This window comes from Tamandua tetradactyla, chromosome 8 (genome assembly GCF_023851605.1).
Source record: "Tamandua tetradactyla isolate mTamTet1 chromosome 8, mTamTet1.pri, whole genome shotgun sequence".
In the NCBI taxonomy this organism is placed as follows: domain Eukaryota; kingdom Metazoa; phylum Chordata; class Mammalia; order Pilosa; family Myrmecophagidae; genus Tamandua; species Tamandua tetradactyla.
In genome coordinates this window covers 2,668,024-2,690,694 of record NC_135334.1, presented here as the reverse complement: position 1 = coordinate 2,690,694, position 22,671 = coordinate 2,668,024, and the positions used below count along the sequence as shown (strand labels likewise).

General features: G+C 38.7%; 1 long non-coding RNA gene across 1 annotated transcript in view; it reads left to right on the top strand.

Annotated features, from left to right (window-relative positions):
* The window catches only part of LOC143643149 (uncharacterized), a 43,561-nt gene extending 30,870 nt beyond the window's left edge, over positions 1 to 12,691 (top strand). Inside the window, exons 4-5 of the long non-coding RNA XR_013156155.1 lie at positions 11,058 to 11,118; positions 12,055 to 12,691. This is a non-coding gene — a long non-coding RNA (uncharacterized LOC143643149). The remainder of the gene's footprint in view (positions 1 to 11,057; positions 11,119 to 12,054) is intronic.
* The last annotated feature ends 9,980 nt before the right edge of the window (positions 12,692 to 22,671 follow it).

Below are 22,671 nucleotides of genomic sequence, written 5' to 3'. Positions count from 1 at the left end.
TTTAATAAGTTGAACAATCTTTTAAAGTGACCTTTGCCCCCTTTGCTAAATTATTGGGCCATAAATGTCACAATAACATTTTGTATTCCTGTCACGTGTTAGCCTTTGAAGACTAAGGGCTTTCAGAAAAATGATTTTTTACTTTACTTTAAAAACAACTCTTTGGAGTAGATGGCTATACTCTAATGGAAACTAATCAGCTTAAACCAAGTGAGTAGGCAGGGCAGGGCCTGCATTCTGGGTTCCAGGTTCTTTCCTTGGAGCGTATGTCCCTGCAGGCTTCCTACAGCCTCACTCTCTGCAGATGCCCCATGATTCAAATTAGCTCCTAGAACATTAGTCTCCTGATCAGGTTGCCTGAAGAGAATGTTAGTCTTATGCTCAAAAAATGTCATGAATTCAAAGAGAAAAATAAACTCAGTGGTGGCATGGAAACCTGGGACTCATTCTCTTTTAGCATCCAACTGTCTTCTTGTTTGCAAGCAGTCAGAATATGGAGAAATGGGGATTTCATAAGCTTAGTACACTCCAATAAGTCACAATCTCACTTACTCTAACAGTGTGTCCCAAGTTCACATCATAATAATACTTGAAAATAAATACCAAAGGACCCCGAAGTCAGAGCCCAACTCATTTTAAATATTAGACAACTCAATCATACTCCATTTTACTGTAGGCAAAGTAGATGTGGTGTGAGAATAAAATGAAATAATTGATGTGAAAGCATATGGAATTTGAACCAAGTAAGATAAAAATCAAATACCCAATTATTCAGACTACTAGAAAGAGATAGAAAAATGAATAATTCAAAAGGGCAGAAAATCCATATTTATTTTCTATAAAAATAACTAAGCTTTGTACAATATATTACAATTTGTAAAACACTCTCACCTACAGTATCTCATTTGACTTTTCCAAAAAAAGTGTGGAATAAACTAGCATTGTTACTAATCACACTTTACAGTTGAGGAAACTGAGGCATGGAGAGTTTGCATTTTCACCCTTGGCCCCAGAGTCTCTAAGTGGCAGAGTTGGGTCCCTAACAAGACTTCTGTTTTTAAATCCCATGTTGCTATTATTGATGTTTAACCCTCTTTATGTGATTAGATTTTGATGGGATTGGTTTTGATATAGCTGAGGTTTGGGAAATTTTCTCCAAACAATAATCAATTAAAAAAAGAGACTCAAGAGTAGCTGAAATGTTGTCTAGTTTCTCTCAGGCTGATCCTCACTCATAATCTCCTTACAACTGACTCCCTGCTAAATATAACCATTCTCTTGCAGACTCATCCTTTTTCAAGCTGTCAGTGAGTAGGAAAAATGGTTGACTGTGAAATTTTCAAAGACAACCTCTGGGAAGTCCGCTAAAGCTAGAAACACTAAAAGCAATGAGCTCTCGATGCAACAACAAAACAAATTCTATAATTGAGTCAACACTGATTGTCAATCTATGAAATCAATTGGGCCACGAGCAAGTCGAAATGCATATACTCCATAAAAATTTAAAGAGATTCCTGTGACAGTGCATCACAGATTTCTAATGCCCTCAAAGCTGAGATCAAAAGGAAGGCAATTCTACAATTTGGTTGATAACCTCCCCCAAATCAGTACTTATGGCTTTTCATCTCTTGCAAGGACCCAAGAGACATTTTCCCACTTACCGTCCAAAGTAGCCCTTGCCCTGTAGTTATGTCAGAAAGACCAAGGAAGAGAGCAGCAGGAAGCCAAGGTGGCACTGGGAGATGTCACCCCCAAGCAGCAGCAGCTCGGTTCCTCTCCCCTCTGGGCTCAGCCTGGAAATTACCGAGTAGGCTGACCTTGTGGTCCTGCCCTGCAGGCATCTGCAGAAATTTGAAACCACAAAAAGTCTTTCTCCCTGGCCTTGGACACCTGAGGCCAGACCAGAGTTGGAGTTGTGATGATAACTTAGCCACAAGTGATGGTTCTCTTCACCCCGTGCCCTCTGCCCAAGCTAACCAATGGCTCACATACAGGAAACTCATGAACTTCCCACCCACTTTCTTTTTCACTCTCTATGGCGTTGTTTTTGCTGGCCTTATTTACAGCTAGGCTCTAGCTCTAGTGGTCAGAAGGAACCTAATTTTACCGCAGTCATTACAGGCCTCCTTCAGACTGCTCAGGTGCCAAAGTGCATTTCTCCCACTTGCTACATGAACTTGGGCAAGCTTCTAAATCTCCTGAGGCAGGTTGCATCATCTGGGAGAGGGACTTACCTTGGGCAGTTATTTCAAGGGTAACAGTGTTTGGTGCAGGCAAAGCCTTCCTCAAATGTCAATCACTGTTGTTTTCATTCTTTCTGTCTCATTCCTGTTGTATCCCAATCCACCATGCACAGTGCCAGGCACATAACAGGCACCTGATAAATGTTTAGGAGTGAAATCCTGTTCAAGATCCAAATAATCCTATATAGATATCTCATGTCTTGATTTGTTTTCTTGTTTGCTTATTTATTTATTTCTATCTGGAGTTTAAGGAACTCCCTAGAGTTGTGGGAAGGATCAGAAAATTCAATAAGTTGAACTGGATGGCATAAACCACCACCATCTTATGGCAGCCTCCTTACCATTTATTGTTTTACTTTTAAAGGTTACTTGATATGTAATGTCATCACCCCAATTACATACTACATCATGAAAGAAAAGGAAATTAGCAAGCTGAATTGATCTAATAAGCCTCCTTATGTTTAATTTCAAATAGATTATACCTAGAACAAATGGGTAAATCTACTTCCACTAAAACTGCTCCATAATTCTTCACTGCCATTAACAATGCCAGGGCAGATATCATCCCAGTGAACACACATTCATTGACAAAGTTCTTCCACCTGCCAAGCACCCTAGTAGATGCTGGGTTGGGTGAACACATAGAAGATAAAGCTTTATCTGGTGGTACCCTCCACTATCTTGATAATAAGAGCAGTTGACACAAACATAAATCCATGTGCCGGGCACTGCTCCAACTCATATGTCGCTCATGTCATCCTCACTACAATGCTATGAGGTAGGTATTATTGTCACCTCCTCCTCCTACATACAGGGAAGTCTGTAGAGTGGAGTGATTCACCCAAGGTCTTAGAGTCTGGCTGTAGAAAACAGGTCTGCATCTCTCTGCTTTTTTGCCCCTGCAAAATGAAACTTTCTCAGGAATGATGATGAAAGAAGCACAGACAAGGTCCAATGTCTGTGGGGCCGACCAGGGGCTGACCCTGCTCCAGTTGAGACATTTGAATGAGGTTTTATTTTATACAATTCAATGATAAACTAATATTTCCAAATGACAGAATCAGTACTAAATTTTGGAGCTGCACAGATTAAAGGAAAGGAAAGAAAAGAACAGTAAAAATAAAATAAAATAAAATAAAACTATGCCCCGATAAAGCTTAGTTTAGAGAGGTAAACTGTAAAGAGATAATAGCCATGCAATGTGTTATGAAGAACCATAAACATACGCACAAATTATAGCAAACATCACAGAAAAACAGACTTGACATTTTGAAATTCCCTTATGCATGAGTATTTTTTACCACCCCCAATAAGACAACAAATTCCTTGGGAAGGTTTTCTTTTCTTTGTTTTGTGCTCATCCAAGGCAGGCTTCCACAGTGGCCCCTGCACACAAGATACTCCATAAGTAGTTTTTGAGGATGCTTGCTCAACCAAGGGTGTAAAAAGAAGAAAGATCAGGAACCTTGTGATTCCCCCAATACTTGACTCCCCAGAATAATACACCCCCACCAGGAGAGATCGGTGAGCCCTGAGAGCAGGAAGCGGAGGTTCGCAGTTTCCTTTCCAGGAGTTTCTGAATACTCAACAGGCATCTCCAGACAAATGTGTTTCCCCTGCACAGTGTAGTCTGTTTTTCAGGGCAAGCAAAATGCCAGGCAGACTGTGTCTGGCAGCCCAAGCTTGAGATTGCAGCTCTGCTCCCCATCCACACCTCCTTCTCCTGCTTTGCTTTTCCCTGCTGACTGGGGTGCAAGCCGATTGGGGAGTTTATGTGACTCACGTGTTCTCTTCCTCGTCCTTCCTGCACTCATTCTTCCTTCTCAGCAACATGGGCTATGAGACAAATCCAGTCAGCATAAGGAAAGGATGTCCTCAGACACTAAGACCTGGGAATTCCTGTCTCCATGCCAAGCCATCGAACTCTATTTCTGGCCTCTCTCCTCAACCATGTGTGGTTTGCAGTGTCTGGTGCTGGTGCTGGTGGAGGCAGAGCTGCAAATGCGGCCCACGGTGGCACTGTGTGCTGCTGGCAGAGACAACAGCATCTGCTTTGTACCCACGTACAGAAAACTTCTGAGCCTTTCCGAGATCAGATGATGTCTATTCTTACAGAGGAGAAAAGATCCCATCTCCTGCCTCCTAACCTCATGCGCCATTTTTCATGAGTGCTCAAATCCTAGGCTCAACTGGCCACTCAGCTAAAGGGGCTCATGCTGAAAAGAAAACCTTGCAGGAAGTGCAGCTTGAGCAAGTATCCCAGGCAAGGGTGCAGACTTGACCTCCACTGGCCACTAATCGAGTGGTATCGTGCTTCCTTCCTTCTCCATCTCCCTTCAGTTCAATTTGAGAGTTCCCTTTATTTGGGACTTGCCTTGCTTCCTATTTATATAATAGGCCCAGAGGGGCAGGGAGTGTGTCTAATTGTGTGCTCTGTGCACTGCCTGGCACATTAATGGTCCTCAATAAACATGTTATTATTATGATTATTGTGATGATCTATTATAACAATAATCGCAATTCACTGCACACGCCTCTAAAACTTCGAGCAGCTCAGAAAGCCAGGAAGATATTCACAGTCCCCTGTGTGCCCCTAAGAGCTGCTGATAAGGATCTAACTATAAGGGGTGCATATCTGAGCAGCACCTCCAAACCTGGAGAGATTAGATGATAATTACCTTCTAACCTCAGAAAGAGCAAAACACAAGACCAATCCTTTTGCATGCAGAAAGAGAGAATAAGAACTAGGTGGAGATGAGAAAAGATAGAGAAAAGAGAGACAGTATTAAATCGTAATTTGTTCAGAGACAGTGAAGACCACAGCTAGGGTTGACCCAGTGGCAAAAACCTGTTCAAGCAATGATAAGAAAAATCATTTACTGGGCACATTATTTTCAGTTTTGGGAGCCGAGCTTTCCCTGGGTTGTCCATTGGATAAATGCTGTCAGGATATGCTGTGAGCTGTTCCAATGAGATGTAATAATTGAATTTGTTTTCATTTAATTTGGAGGGCCTTTAATTAAAAGCTAGGCTTGTGTGTGCAGAGAGATAAAGCCGGGCACATGGAGACTGGGGGTAATTTGGGTGCTGAATGCAATAATTAATTGTAAATTCAGAGGTCAGGAGACTGGCACTATCTTTCTGGAATCAGCACACTGAGCCGGCCATCTGACTGGAATAGACTCGGGAGTGGCGGAAACATAACGCTTAAGTGATTCTTTGAAACCTTAATCACAGTTACAGAGTAGTGCAGAGATTAATTTGCAAAGTTCGTTAATCAGAGAAATAAATACATCCATGATCACTCAGTGAAAGACACCCTGGAAAAAAATCTGGTTGTCCAAGCCTTTGATTCAATCCTAACATGGTACAAAATCCGCTTTGGCTATTAAATTCTCAGTGTCTTCCCTTCATCTTTGGATAGCCAAGCAATATATTTCTCAACAAAATAGGTCTGAGGCTAAACCCATCTACCTGACCACTTCAAGATAATCCGAAAATGTCTCAGAATGTTGGGTCTAAAGTGGTCAATAAGCCATAGGATAGACTCTAGTATACAAGGCTTCTGTTAGAATTCAAGTAATCAACATCTACAGTTAGTATCAGAAGATAGAGTTTGCATTAGTGTCTAATATTCATCTCTCAAGTTGGGATGAGAGGGTTAACCAGAAGATCCATCTTCAAATATATTTGTATTTTGTGATATATGGTAATAAAGTAAAGATTTTGTGCTTACATGTGAATTTGCTGCCCTGAAAAATGGCATTCCATTAGATGCACATTTTGTGCTTGAGAGAGCTTTATTGTGGACATGTATCCCGGCATGCAGTGGTGGCATTGACAGAGTGCGTCCTTACAGCCCTCGCTGCAGTGTGGACTGACAGCCCACATTCAGTTATTACCTTTATGTTCGAGAATCCCCAAGGCAAGTACCCCACTGCAAAAGATGCTCTCCAGGAAATATGAACGTGGGCCAGTATCTGTACCCAGACCGGTTCCTGGAAGTCTACCATTTTCAGTTTCTTCTTCTCTGGGTTATAATTGTTCCCTAGAGAAAGGAAATGCTAAGGGTCTGAGGCTTTCCTCAAAGAGGAGGAAACTGGACTAGATCAGGTTTTGATCAGAATTGCCTAGGACTCATTTAAAAGATGCATGATCTGTATCCTTTCCCCAGACCTTCTGAACCAGGATCTTCGGGGACTAAGGCTCCAAGTAATTCTAAAGTACTCTCAATAGGAAACCTCTGGACTGTATAAACTCTAATTTCTTTGCCCAATTCTAGGACATGTAGCTCTGCTGTCCTGGAAAGGACTCATAGTCTGAAGACTGGAATCTTCAGTTTAATTGTCTTTCTAATGATTGTACAGCCTCTGCTTTATCCCTGCCAACCACTGCCCACCCTCTATTGACACCTTGTTTCCTGGCTAAACTTAGCTGCCAGGCTTCCTGGGTGTCTCTGAAATACCTGGAAGAAAGAAGCAGCCCCTCATACGGCCCTGGACAAAAAAGCAAGCATCTATTAGAGTTCCAAACATGAGTTGGCAAATCAAGAAGGTGAAAATCCTCTAGTGCATGGGTTTCCTTTCAGAGGACCCAACCAACACATTATAGAACCCATTTCACAGATGAGGAAACTAAGGCACAGAGAAATAGGCCAGATCTCAAGCCCAGACAGTGTGAATTCAGAGTCATAGTTCTTAATCATCTACACAGAGATACTGCTTCCTAATTCTTTCTCCAGAGCTATGTTGTGGCCAAGTGATGAGTTTAAAAGACAATAGAAGGACTAAAGATGTGATCAGTGGAGAATTTAGAAAATTCTTTGGGGTAAGGTGATGAGCAGTATTGTCAGTGAGAATATATACTTCACAAATGGAGAGTAAAATCACTTAGTTTCCCAATGGGAATAGAACATTTAAAAAAATCAACAAATTTTCTTTAATAACAGCTATGGACATCAAAATAATTATACTGTATGCCCTTCAATTATGAGTCAGATACTAGTTGCTTTATATATATTTTAACCTTCATTATTTCTACAAACCACAACAATAGATATTACTATTCTCACTTTATGGCTGATAAAACAGAGACTTGGAGCTATGTCCCAGGTCCCATTGAGAGCAAGAGGTCTGAATGTCACGCCCAGCCTATTTAGAACAAAGAATTTAGTTTCAGGAGTTAACTTCACTTTTCTTTAATTAAACAAACATTGAGTAGTAGTCAAATGCCTACCAGCCCTAGGCACTTTGCTGGGCACTGCAAGACAGATGAAAAATCTAATGCAGTCTCTTTCCATGTGGCTGTTACCACAGTGTAAGAGAGAGAGAAATAGAAGAGTCAATATCACATAATTATGTCCTACAATGACGAAACACTGTGGGCTCTGAGAACACACATGGGAGGGGAGTTAGGCCTATTTGTAGAGCTGAGTCAATGAGTAGGTCCAGGAAAGATGCACTGGAAGGTAAAGAAGGAGGGAGGGGTGTATCAGATTGAGGGGGCAGCATAGGCTAATTCCTAATACTTGCATTCTGTCCCCAAGCACCCTTGCATTACCATCTTCCTTGGTTTATTACTTGTTGCATCCAGTGAAACAATTGTGATAGGACATTTTGTAAAATTCATTTTTCTTTCTGTATTTTTCCGTACCCATATTCCAAGAAAGCAGCCAAGCTTTTGCTCCTTTCCCTAACGGGAGGTGTGTATTGAGCTGGAAGGCCCAGAGACAGTCTTTTGTCCTCCCTTTTTCAAGGCCTAAGCTCATGGAGCTTTAGGTGGAGAGAGAAGCTGCCATTGAACAGAAAATTAGGAGCAGGAAAGGAGAGAGGATATCTCTCTGGTCCACACAAAAGGGTAGATGTCTTTGGACTTTCCAAGAAGTTGGACCCATGGCTGATGAGCCGCCCTCAAAACAACTAAAGAAATAGATAGATATCAGAGAGGCAGTGGATGGAGGCCACATGAATCATGGTGATGCTGGAACCCAAGCAAACACTTTAGATTCCTAAGCTTGGTATGGTAGAAACAGAGTTGTTGGACTTCAAAGTCCATGGAGGTTGGAAATAATGGGTGGTTCAATGGTGATGAATGGGAAGTACAAACTAGAGAGCTTTCATTCTGTGCAAGCATCCAGGCACCTTCAGACAACTGGGAAGTGGGGGGTGGAGGGGATGGGAAGAGAAAGACCATGATTGCATTTCCTGTCAACTAGGAGGATATGGGCTCAAAGTTGGATACAATATGCTTTTTAAAGCATGTGATATTTATGTCATATCTGAGATTTTGGAGCGAGATACACACCAATACTTAGTGTTGAACATTGTTTTTAAGGAATGGCTGATGACTAATCATTTGATAAAATACCTACACTGCTCCTTCTCAGAGCTTCATGCCAGCACAGTCTTGGACAACATACCCCCAAGACAAGGGGGCAAGGCCCAAAGGAGGAAGATGGTGGCCAGAGGCAAGAAGACCCCAAGGGTTGGAGAGCATCTGAGAGGGGCCCTAATTTTGGCTTCACACGTTCATATCACTTTTCCAAATGTACACTAAGAATAACTGAGCTTAGTTCTCATGAGTTTAGAAAGCTCATAGACATTGTTTCATGTTTTTCTCATAATAGACCTGAGAGGCATGATGGGCAAGTTTTATCAACAAGCCTATCAGGGAAGAAATGCTAGGCTTAGCCACCAAAATTCAGGATTCAGCTCAAAGTTTCCCAGGATGGAGATTTTTCTCTGCTTTTATGCTGCTTGTGGTGGAAAAGAATAGAAGGTTCTACCTTCAGCTTTCCTGTAGGTTTATCAGACTCTCTTCAAATGGATATCAATGAATCTTAGGTAAGACAAAAGTCAGGGAAAGGAGAGTGGCTCTTCCTCACAAGGTGACAATCAGAAAATACTTATCATTTCTCACCTTGAATTTCAGAAGCAGCTATTTATTGGCAATGCCCCTCCTTATCTATCCTTTGTCTCATTCATGGCCCCAGGAGGAAATATATGGTACATTGAAATGGAATGCAATAAAGGGACAATCTACAAAAGCAAGGATGTGGTATAAGGAAACCCCAAGGAAGAATAAATGTAGTGCCCTAGAACTAGTAACCCAGAGGTCCTGTTACCTCATCTAGACAGCGATAGGAATATTTACTGGAATCATAACCTGGAAAAAATTGCTGGAATGGTACACCCGAGAGAGCTGTGATTGCTAACGCGAGAGCATAGCCAGCCTACAGTGAGCCCAGAATCAAGGACCAGTAGAATCAATAGCCAGGCCTTACTCTGTCTCCTTTCAACTTCCCAGCAGTGCTTTTCATTGGCCAGTTAGGGACAAAGGTCAAGAGCATGTTGGTTTAACCCAAAAGGGGTCAGTCATTCAAGACTCAGAGCATATTAGAGATAGCTCTGAAGGCTAAAGGAAGGCAACTAGCAAATCCTTTATCTGCATCTTCAACATCCTGATATCTGTCCATATGTGGGGCCTTATAGATTGATGCCCCATTTTCTTTGCTTTTTTGAGACATAGTTCCTCCAACTGACATGTGGTCCCATTATTGCCAGCCCAGCTTATAAAACAAGGAGAGAAAACATTTATGACATTTATGACTCTTTCTTGTCTTCCCACCCTAACAGTGTTTCTCAGTGTAGTTTGTTTGTGTTTGTGGTTGATTCAACCTTGTTTGGGGGAAAAAAGGAGGTAAATAAATGAGCGTGGGTCAAATAGCAAGCTGGGACAATGTCCCTGGAAGGGGACGGAAGAGTCAGACCACCCTCTTTACTGAGTGACTACTGTACATAAGAGAGTGCACTCTAAACTTAGCAAATGTGGCTCGATTTGAGAAAGACCAACAGGAATTTTTTTTATCAAAACTATCTTCCCTGAAGGCTTAAAATCCCTCCCTTTATTTTGTGCAATCTGCAAGTTGTCTTTTAGAAGACTTGCTCTTCAATAAGATTAAGTAGAACCTAGAAGCGTCACCACACAGCTCACTAACGTACCCTAGCCATATACCTTCAACAGAGAGTAAGGTCTTGAGGAGGAAATTGAAGAAGAGGGAGGATGGGGGAAGATGATGATAAACAGAGAAAATTGGGGAACATGGCACATTAAGCAGAACTGATAAGACATTGTAAGGGGCTCTGGAAACATGTGGGAAATCAGGAGACCTATCAGAGGGGGCAGGGTTGTCTATAAAAAGTAGTAATAGAAGAATATTGAAGCCAAGATTCACTTCTTATGGTTGGCCTAAAGCCAATCTCAAGTAGGAAGAAATCTAATTGACTCTCCTCACTTCATCATGACATATTCTTTAGCTGACGAAAAACGATAAAAGTTTCTCCTGCCTCTCTTTCACTTTCTTTCTCCTCCTTCAACTCCAAGTCTGGGGACTTAGCCAGAAGGAGAGTCAACTTTCTGCTACTAGAACTGTGCTTAATTAAACATTTTAATTAAAACCTACAAGAGTGATTGCGCCTGTCAGTGTGTGAAAGGAAAGCTAAAAAATTTCCTTTCATCTTGTCAAACATCTGAAGGGCAGCCCAAGGACATGTGACTAGAAGGAAGGCAGTGAGCCTCTGAAAAGTGGGAGGTGAGCAAGGGAGCAAGCCTGGTTGTACCCAGAGGCTTCCTCCTCTGCTAAAGAGAATGAGCAAGGGGAGGTGCACCCTGTTTTTCTCTTACTCCCTATGGCTAGCTAAATATGTGTGTTTGCTCAGAAACATGGCAGGTTTGAGGCGGCAGGAATACAATATTTCATGCTCATTCATGAAATATATTTTCAACAGTTGCTTACCTAAAACTTACTCTCTACAGGGCACTCTACGCCTTGCTGTGGCAAAAGCAAGATTGAATATCAGCATGCCAAATCATCAGGGTAAGTGAGCCCAGCCTATAAAAGGCTCTGTGACTTGCAATAGACCTATTGCCCTAAACATCGAGTTTTTGTTTTTGTTGATTTGTTCTTGGCAAATGTGACCTTCTTAAGAATTTATCAACATCACCATGGTAGCTTTTTGGAATTGTACCCCAGATTCGCAGGACTTCTGAGATGCCATCCTGAGTTTGGGAGCATAGTGGACAAGGGGCATAGGGGAAAATCCCATTCAGTCATTCCTCCATTTACACAGCAGGTAGAGAACTAGTGGCTTATAGTTATGGATGTATGTCCTGACCCTAGGCAAAGATAGGGCCAAAAATAAACTGAGACTTGATGTGCTAAAATAAAGTTTCCTTTACACAAAACCTCTAACAAGTCAATCTGTCCCTGTGCATTTAGGAATATGTCTAACCGCATAGAATTTCAGATGAAGTCATTTCCCTGGGCTTTGACTACTCCCCATGAAACCCAGTTAACAGCTTGAATTCACAAATCCCCAGTTCCCTACTCTTAACTCGCTTCATCAGCATAGTGATTTGAACAGACTGCGCTATTCAAAAACACTTCTCTTTCTTCCTTTCTACCCCAGGATTTTCTGTACCTTCTACCCCTTGCTGGCAGTGACACCCTGACCTTGGAGAATCTGTGATTCTAGAGATATAGACACAGATGTAAACACACTCTCAAGGAGTGACATCAATTGCTAGAAGTGATCTGAAGTCAAAAAGAAAACTCAGTACTTCCCATGCCCAACACAGGGGATTTCCTTGATCAAATCCTCTCGCAACAACTCAATTCAACAAGAATTTAAGTGTTCTAAATACAGAGGGAGCCAAGAACAGATGAGTTATTTAGAACAGTTCTTCTCAAACTTGATCATCCATATGAATAAATGGATGAAATTTACTAAAATGATTTTTTTTTTTGCTCTAGGTCTGGATGGAGTCTAACAGCCCATAGTTCTAATCGCACTTTGAGTAGCAAAGATTTATAGTTCCATAAATGATGGATGTACAAGAGCAAAACAGAGTTAAGGGAAATGAGGATCAACCAGAAGGAAGCAGAACAATGCTCCCCAGCAATGTCCAAGTCCCCTAGAGTTTATGAATATGTTACATTACATGACAAATATGCCAATATGATTAAGGTTAAGGACCTTGAGGCAAGGAAATTATCCTGGATTATCCAGGATATATATAACCTAATATAATCATAGACATCTTTAAAACTGGAGAGACTTTCCTGAATGGGCCAGAACGATAGCAATGTGATGCGAATTCGATGTCTCTTTGCTGGTTCTGAGATAAAGAGGTCCAACTACAAGGGCCTGAGACAGGCCTCTAGGAGCTAAGGAAGGCCCTCTGGCTGACAGCCAGCAAGGAAACAGAGCAATACTTTAATCCTACAACTGCATGGTCCTGAATCCTGCCAGCATTTGAATGAGCAGGGAAGTTGATTGTCCCCAAAGCCTCCAGAAAGGAACTGCCAGCACCCTAACTGGCACCCAGTGAGACCTATATCAGACCTGTAGAAATGTAAGACAATAAACTCCTGCTGTTTTAAGCCAGTACATTTGGGGTGATCTGCTATAGCATGAATAGAATTTTAATGCACCATCCATCTCATTTCTATGCAAATATAAGAAAGCTCTCCTTTATCTCTGAGACGAAATAAAAACTCATCTCCCTGCTTCTAGTCTCTTTCTGTTGTAACCCACAGACATTAGAGAGGGTGCTCTAAAATGTAAATCCTCCCTCTCCTTTAAAATTCTTTAATGGCTGGAACCCCTTGACAAGAATAAGTGCTGCTGTGATCTGTTCCTGCTTGGTTTCCAAGTCCATTCCTTAGCCAAACCAAACTCAGCTAACTCTGACTCATCCTTCAAGAGTCCCCTGTTCAGATCTTACTCCTCTGGAAAGTTTCCCTTAACACCCTCAGTCTGAATCATGTGCCCCAACAAACTGTTCCTAACACTGTTATTTTAGCTCCCAGCACTCTATTGTCTCCTCGGCATGAGCTCATTGAGAACAGATCTGTTCCTTTTCCACCTGTATATGTAGCTCCCAGGAGAGTGCTTGGCTTGTAACAGTCCTAATAAATGATCCCAACAAATGTCAATGTGACTCCAACTTCAAATGGAGTTTCATCTCCCAAACTCCGTAAACAAGAAACACTGAGAAAAACTCTTAAAACCCAGCCCTCCTGAATTCACTCCCCATTTGTCCCACTGCACCAACTCTGGGGCAGAATATCTGTTCCAGAGAGATGTCAGGGGAGAACAAGCACAGAGATAAAGAGACAACAAACCCAACCATTGGCAATTCCACAACCTGAACTTTCTGGTGAGGGTGGGGGTGGGGTGCGGGGGAGGGAGGAGACACAAAAGAAGAAGAGTAGGAAGAAATAAATCCACCCCAAAGTTGATTTGTCATACCATTAAAAAGCATATGAGGGGTTAAAAGATAAAGTGAAAGAGTAATAGCCAGTATCAGGTAACATTAAATGTGGAAGGTTTTCTGGAGAGGGAGACATGCCCCACTTGTAGCGTCAGCCAGAAAAAATATATATTAAACCCTTAGTGTATGTCAAATGTTGCTTTTGGCTCTAAGGCTATACATTGACACTTAAAAATGACCCCATCCTTCCAGAGCTACTGAAGTTTGACCCACAGACACATAGGAGACAAGCACATAGCTAATGGGGAGAAGTCAGTTCAAAGGGAAATGAGGCAGGGAACAAGAACTCCTACAAGAAGTTTCACCTGGGGCATGAGAAAAGCTTGACAGACTTCCAGAAAGAGGGCACGGACAGAGAGTGCTGGAGAGGGTGGAGGGGCATGCCAAAGAATGTCAGGAATTACCCGAATTTAGACAAATGGCCCTTTGAGGGTCACAGCACTTAGACTGGCTTCGCTAAAAACCTGAGTCCTGATGGCCACCCCCAAATCCCAGCTTCTCATGGCTCCTTCTCACAGCACCTTCTGCAATAACTCTGGCACTCTCTATTTTCTCTCCACTCCTACTGGAGTTTCACCCTTGCTCAAACTTTATTAGTCCGCAGAAACTTTTTGCCCAATGACTAGCTTCTTCAGAGTCTTCTACAGAAACTTGTTAATGTTAAGAGTTTTTATTGTACCATGTTGCTACTTAAGAATTAGCAGTCGTTGTTTGATTCACCCACTCTCCCTAATCTAGCATTCAAAGCTCCCCACAGTCCTGCATCCTCCACTAATACCATTCCTTAGGCATGCTTGCCCACTAGAAAGACTTGTTGTCTCTCATATTCCATTGGGAATACTGTTTATTACAAAGAATTTTGCACGTGGAGGATCATATCAAGTCTGTATGTTGAGACTGTTGTCTGCCAACTTCACCCCAAGCTCCTGTAGAACAGTAGTTATGGCTTAGGTTTCCTTCATATTCTGCCAGCAGTAGGTCCTTACTAAGTACAAAGTGATCGGTTCAATTCAGAGTTTCACCTTGTTGCTCCCAGATTTCTTGAGTACCTATACTAACCCCCAGACACCACAGGAGAACCTTAGACATGTCTTTCTTTACTCATCCTACGGTCACTGAGCACACAGCATGTTCCAAGGGCAGGTCTAGGTCTGAAAGAGGCTTGAAAAGTCAACCAAGAAAGACCTGAACACCTAAGAAACTCGCACTCTTTTAAGAAAGATGTGCATGAAAACAAGTAATTCAACAAAGTATGAAAAAAGTGGAGTTAGGGGAAGAGAACTAACATGTATCGGGTACCTGAAATGTACCTGATGTTTTACTAACATTATCTGACTTTGTCTCCCCAGGAAGTCTTAAAAGCAGGCATTGTTATTTTCATTTTACAGGTGAAGAAGCTCCAATGTAAAGAGACCATATAATTGCATTACTAGGAGCTGGATTCTAAAATTCATGCTCTTGCCACTTAGGAAATGGAGGGTGGGGGTTAAGGAAACCATAAATATCTATTGAATATTGACTTAATGCTATGCCTTGCCTAAGGGGCATTAAATATGCTATCTCATTTGAGATAAATATAAACAAAAGTAATAAGGGTCCAGAGGAAGGAATAAGTAACTCTTCTTTAGGAAATCAGGTAAAGCTTTACATCTGAGCTATTCTTTGAGATATAAATGCAATTCCTCTTGTGGAGAAATGTAGGAAGAACATACTGGGCAGAGAGAAGTGCTTGAACAAAGAACTGCCCATGTAACTTGCCATCTGTATGAAAGAGGCATGGATGGTCAGGCACGGTGAGGGGGAGAATGGCAGGGCACCAACTTGTGAGAGTATGGAAATACACTCAAGTACCCCAGTAGCAGAGAATTTGGACTTTCACATCATTGTTATGGTGATTAATATATTGTCTTTAGACAGGGCAAGAACAAGATCCCCCCTGTTTTAAAATGATATAACTCATCTGTGGAGGATGGACTTTCCTTTAAAAGACCATGCTAAAAATACAGTTTAGATGCGATGAAGGTCTGATTCCAATGGGGGTTCAGTAGACTTGGTGAAGGTTGAGTTCAAACATTCAAGAGCAAGTTCAGAAGCAACATAAATAGGGATTGGTGATTGACTGGTGGTTTTTCAGAGCTGAGGAAGATGGCATCTCAAAGGACGTCCATGTTTCTAGCTTTTGTGGTTGGATGGATGACGAGTAGTGGTCACATCTAGAGAAGAGTTGACGAGTATGGTTTTGAACATGTTGAGACTATGAAACCTAGAGATGTCCAGTATTAAAAGGAAATTAAGGCGGGTCATGGTGGCTCAGCAGGAGACCTGGGTTTGATTCCCTGTGCCTGCCCATGTGAAAAAAAAAGGGAAATTAGGCCTGAGTCTCAGGAGGAATGTCACTGTTAGCAAAATCCTGGAGCTAGCTCAGACAAATTCATGAGAAACAGTGTTTAAATTTTCAATAATTTTAAGAATTAGTTATTACACAACCATTATTGAAAACTAAATTATGTAAACTTTCAATGAAATAAATTATATTTTAAAAGGCCATGAATACTGAAAAGCAATCAATTACCCTAATTACTCTACTCCATTTTACTGTTATCTATTCTCTTAAAGTAAGTTAGGTCTATTTCCTCTGAATGTAGAAAATACTATGTGCTACTGTGAATCTCTTCACAATTCCATGTTTAGTGACAACAGCATGGTAGCCTGAAATTGGTCTTAGTAAGGGATTTAAGCCATGGAAATAAAAAACATTACAAATGAAAGCTTCATCAATTGTTTTGTTGATTTTCTAGACAATGATGGATAAATATTAAAAATATACATTTAACTTACAAGTCTATTATGTCTGTAACTGTTACACTGTAACCAACACACAAAAAAAGAGGAAATACTCTTTGAGTATCTGAAAACTGTTATCTGATTTAGCAAAGAAAATGCCTGACTAATTGACAAATGAAAAATGTTTTGGACTAAGAATCTGCTTATGTTCATCAGTTGCAATCATAGCTTGGCTTGGAAACAAGGGTTCAGCAAAAATCAAGTATTCTGTGACAATCAATTGACTGTTGAATATACAATAAAGAGTATCGCATATCTCATTATTTTTAAATTATATGCTACATATCCTTTATGTCAGTAAGATTTATAATAAAATGTGTATAGGTAACAGACACACAAATACACATAAGCACACATATTTTTCCTCCCAGAGATCCAGTTAAATATTAACCAAGACACTTGTCACAAAACCAAGGGTACTCTTGGCGTTCCTTGGCATAAAGTGTTAATTAAATCCAGGTTATAGACAAGGTACCCTTTAGATATCCTCTGCTGTTTCTTTCTTCAGGTCCAAAATTTGGTTCTTTTTAGTTTTCTGTGCATTACAATAATATGCATTATGTCTGTTGAATCTCCATTTGTTTTCATTTTTGTTTTTTCCTCTTCAATGTATCTGTTTCTTTAGAACTTGTAGCATTTTCTTTCTGGCCTCATTGCTGTTAACAACTTCTCATTTAGATCCATCTGCAAACGTCATTAACATGCTATTTACTCCCTCATTAACACTGAATCATTATCATTTGTCATTATCTTTGGTAATGATCATGGGATTAAGGGTGTGGGAGCTTAACAAAGTTTTAATTCTAATCAGCAAGTTGAAAAAGGATGAGTCTAGGTAGACTATAAATTGTTCAGTGGTATGCCAAGGGCTTAGTGACTAAGTTTATAAAGTCATTGGACTTCAGCATTTCAGTTGGAATCCAGTATTCCCAATATTTTATTCACTGAAAACTAGAAAGAACATAGGAAGATTTCATACAAAGATAATATTGGTATGTCCTGACAGGCAAAATAAGTTGAATTTATCTGAGTGTCTCAGTAGCCTTCAAGGAAAGCAGTAATCAAGGATCACAGTGGCTGATAATCAGTCCCTTAAAAATGAGTCCCAGGTGGGTTCATAGGTGGGAAATGAACTGCATAGGCCTAGAATCCAACCTTAGGTAGGATTTTGTCTTGAGTTTTTCCTGATTATCTGAGGGCAAGCATAGTTTGGGGCCAATATAGCTGTGCCACATAAATGCTTCCAATCAGACTCTCGGTGAAATGTTCTCCAGGCTCTTATAAAGGATGAACTGTTGGAAAAATATATAATGATAACCATTAGTTGCAAGGGAAAGAGCAATGCGTTCCAAGAAGCAAGGTAAAATTCCAGCTGCACAAGTTCAGCTCACATGGCTGAACATGAGGAGAGAAGCATCAGTTTGCAGAGTGCAGCAAGCCAAGGGAGTGGATTTAAGATCTACTGCATGGGAAAAGAAGACATGCCTTCAAGGAGGAACACAGGATGCCACTTGGGGACCATAAGGGAAAAGCGGAGACTTGATAGTGTCTCATTCCCACCTTTGATAGTTTTTTTCTTCTTTTGGCTCTTCTCAGTCTTTGCACGAACTATTGCAAACTATAGAGTTGGGATTGTTGGGGTTCAGCTACTTTATGTCAGTCAGAGAAAAACTGAGAAATGAGAGTTCTAACCTCGATAACCGTTGAATGTTAAGGTCAAGTGATATACTCTTACTTTGCTTCTCTTATATCTAAATGAACCCTTTATTTATTGAAACTTGCCTTCCTTCTTTGTGTGGTTAGTAATAACTACGATGAACATCCTAGCAAATGGAGCACAGCACTGACAGCAGCGGTTCTTAAATGCTTTGGATAGCAATTGCCTTCAAGTTTTCCAGCTGAGCCCTCCAATACCATGGAGCAGACACGAGCCATCCCCACTATAGCCTGTGTGAATTTCTCACCCATAGAAATTGAAGTAATAATAATTACTATTGTTTCAAGCCCCTAATTCTGGAGATACTTTGTTATGCAGCAATAGATAACTAATACAGATTTTCCTTACTGAAAATGTGCTGTTTGCAGCTGGAATAGCTGAAAATTGAATTAGGCAGAAAGAGGAAATTGTCATGATTATCTGTCTAAGAACATAAGGCAATTTCCACTGGACTGTGTGATGGGTCTCAAGCCAAGTGGTTTGTTTGCAAAGTAGAAAAAGGAGTAATGGCAGAGCCTAGGAAAAGCTGTCTAGCAGGACATTTTCCTCAAAAACTAAGGATGGTCATTCCTAATTTCCTCTTCTTCTGCATCATCATCATCAACATTATTGTTTTAACTGGAATTCAGTGCACAGAATTAGATGAATCATATTCACTGGTTCATGCCAGTTTTCTCGTCATAGGCTTATACACAGTTACCTTTTGTTTCTTTCATTAATTTTTACATATTTCTATTGTAATAAAAATATCACGCATGAAACTAGTACCCCAAGCAAACGATAGGACCTTTATAATACTCTATGAGTAACAATGTGATAATCCCTATTCCATTCCCTTACTATCCAAGGAAGTTACATCCTGCATCACATATAAATCATTTTATTTCTTTACTTTTTATATGGGATCATAGGTGTCACAGTATATGTATTTGCACTTCATCTTTTCACTTGATATTATATTGCTAAAATGTGCATTCATTTTGAATTCTGTATAATGTTCCATTGTGTAAATAAGCCATAGTTTACTTATCCATTCTCCTGATGATGGACATTTGGGTTGTTTCCAGGTTTTGCTATTGTGAACACTGCTACTCTAAACACTTTTGAAAATTTCCTTTATTGTATGAGTGCATGAGTTTCTCTTGGGTATAGACTTAGGAATGGAATTTCTGAGACAAATTTACAAGCTGACTTTTGTTGATTATGGTAGAGACCCAATTTTATATTTTCCTTGCCAGTATCCAGTATTTTAATTTCAAATGTTCAAACTGATTTGACATGCCATCTCTGTCTCATATCAATGTTCTATATGAACATGGGCTTTCCATTCAAACTTATTTTTCAGTCTACACTTATGCCAATACTGTCCTGTCTTATACTTTTTTAATAAATACTGATACTGGGTAGAGCAAGCCTTTCCTTATTGTTCATCTCCTTCAATTGTGTCTTTTATTCAATCACACAGATTTTTTAAAAAAGTCTTACCAAGGTCCAATTAAATGCTCTGCTGGCTTTTTCAATGAAATTAAAATTCTAGGTCTGTTGCGGAAATATATAATATTGCTTTTTTAATCTATGAACATGATGTATTTTTCCAATTACTTAGATCTTTAATATTTCTAAATTAAACTCATTGTAGATACTTGGTATTATCTGGCACTATTGTAAATAATATCTTCTTCCTCATCATTAGCCGCTAGTATACAAAAAGGCAGGTGACTTTTGTATTTTATGTATATATTAAGATATTTTGCTGAACTTCCCAATCATTTATAATAATTTACCTACTGATTATTTTGGTTTTACTATGTAAATTATTATATTATCTGTAAGTCATGACACTTTTATTTCCTTATTTCTAATTTGCACATATCTAATTCCTTTGATCTTGGTTCCTTGCACTGGTTAGGGCAATCAATACAACTTTGAATGCATTTGTTATAGTCATCTTCATAATCTCATCTGAATTTTAAGCCAAATGCTTCTGATATTTTTTACTTAGTGCAGTGTTTGTCCTAGGATTTTTCATTTGTTTATTTTATATTTTACATGATCTTTATCACGTTTGGGAAATTCTCAAATATTCCTAATTTCCTGATAGTATTTTTTTCTAACAAAAAATTAGTATTAAATGCTATTAAATGATTTTTATGTATGTATTGAGATGCTCATATGGCTTTTGTTTATTAGTCTCTCTGTTAAATTATATTATGGACTTTTTAATAATAAATAAATCTTGAATAGCTGGGATAAATCTGATTTGACCATAAAAATCATGATTTGTATGCATTGTATAAACTATATTGTGTAACACACAAAATATATGTACTATTCATATAATATACAATGTATTGTTTAGCAATTTTGTTTCTATATTCAAGGGTAAATTGAATCTAGTTTTTCTCCTTGGTTCTTTTTTTCCTTTTCTGACTGTTTTTATTTATTATTACTATTATTGTTTTTGGTAACATAGTAATACTGCCCTTTTAGGATAGTGTGAAAGTATTCCATTTATTTTCTATTTCTGGAAATTTTACAAAAAATTGGGATTATTTGCAAGTTTGGACATACCATTTTCTTTCTGAAAAGGTTCTTAAACTCATCCTCAATTTCTTTAATGGTTGAAGGACTACTAATTGATTATTTTAAAATCGATTTTAGTAAGGTATAGTTTTCTGGAATTTGCCCATTTTGTCTACATTTCAAAATGTTTAGCATATTATTATTAATATTCTCTTACTTGTAAATCTCAACTTTATATATAGTTATGTCCTCTTCATTTATAATAGTTGTATTTGTATGTTTTCTCTTGATCAAATTTGCCAGATGTTTGTCCATTTTAATGGTATTTTTATTTCAAGAAAAAGCTTTTGCCTTTACAGATCCCTGTTATAATATTTTTTCTGTTCCATTTATTTCCAATCTTCAATTTATCTCTTTATTTCTTCTTTCTTTAGGCTTATTCTAGTATTGCTTTTCTAATTTGTTAAGCTAAAAAAATATTTTTTAGGGTTTCTTCTTTTCTACTAGGGATGTTTAAGGCTGTAATTTTTTGAAGTAATGTTTTTGTAAATATTGCAAGTTTTATCATTATTCAGTTTCAGATATTTTTAAACTCTTCATGGCAATTTCTTTCATAATCCATGACACATTAATCACTAGTTTTTTAAAATTTTAAATGTGTAGACATTTAAACAAATGATCTTTTTGTTATTAACTTTGAAATTAATGCTATTATAGTGAAGAACATGATTTGTATGATACATATTGTTGAGATTTGTTGAAGCTGTAATATACATGATCATCTTTTATTCCACGTGTGCTTGAGAAAAAAAATGGCATCCTCCATTTACTGGGTGAAGATCTCTATATAAAACTACTAGGTCAGGCTTGTTAATTGTAATGCTTCCTTTTCTTTAAACTTGCTGCTTGACAGTTCAATTATCAAGAGGTATGTGTTGGTATCTCCCACTATGGGAGTGGATTTTCCCTGTAGTTTTATCATATTTTTTCTTTATATATTTTGTAGTTATTATATTGGGTATACGTGTTTAAAATTGCTATATCCTTTTAGTAAATTCAATCATCTACCATCAAATAATGACCTGTTCAATCTCTAAAATGCTTTTTTGAAAATGTGAGTCTTAAAATAAATTCCATCTGATATTGAAATAGATTTAAGTTTTATTTGTATAGGCTTTTTTACTTTTAACTTTTGCATGTCTTTATCCTTCAAATGCATCTCTTATAGTCTACATGTGTATTTTTAAATCCACTTTATCAGTGTTTGTCTTTTAGCACATGAAATTATTCCATTTGCACCTAATGTAATTCTTGATTCTAATCCTACCAAATTAATTTATTTAGCTTGTTCTACTGAGTAGGTTTCTTTTTTATCCTCCCTTTCTTTTTATTTTGTGATCTATAAGGCTAGAACTTAGCACCCACTTACGTCACTTGGTTTCCTCTTCCTCTGACTCCAATCATACTGACATTATTTATATTATTGTGCTCCAATCAAAATATATTGAGAACCACAAATGCAAGCCACATGTACAATTTTAAATTATCTAGTGGATACATAAAAGAAAGCAAAAATGCACAGGCAAAATTAATTTTAATATATATTTTTATTTAGCCCTCTATATTAAAATATTATTTTGGTAAGTAATATAAATATTAATGAGATATTTTACATTCTCTTTTTCATAATAAATTTAAAATCTGTTGTGTATTTTATTCTTACAGAAAGTTAAATTCAGAATAACTACATTTTAATTGACTTTGAAGCTATTGTATTAGACAGTACAGATCTGGACTTTAAACCCCTTTTACTATTTTATCTATAGTATGTAAAATACAATAATACACCTTAACAAGGTATTTAATCACCTTTTTTTATATAGTTCTTGTGACATCTTCTAGATTTGCCTTGCCTTTTAACTGAATATTTTATAAAATCTATTTTCATCATGGCTCATTATGTGACGAAGTTTCTAAGCTTTTATAAACAGGAGAATATTTTTATCGTGT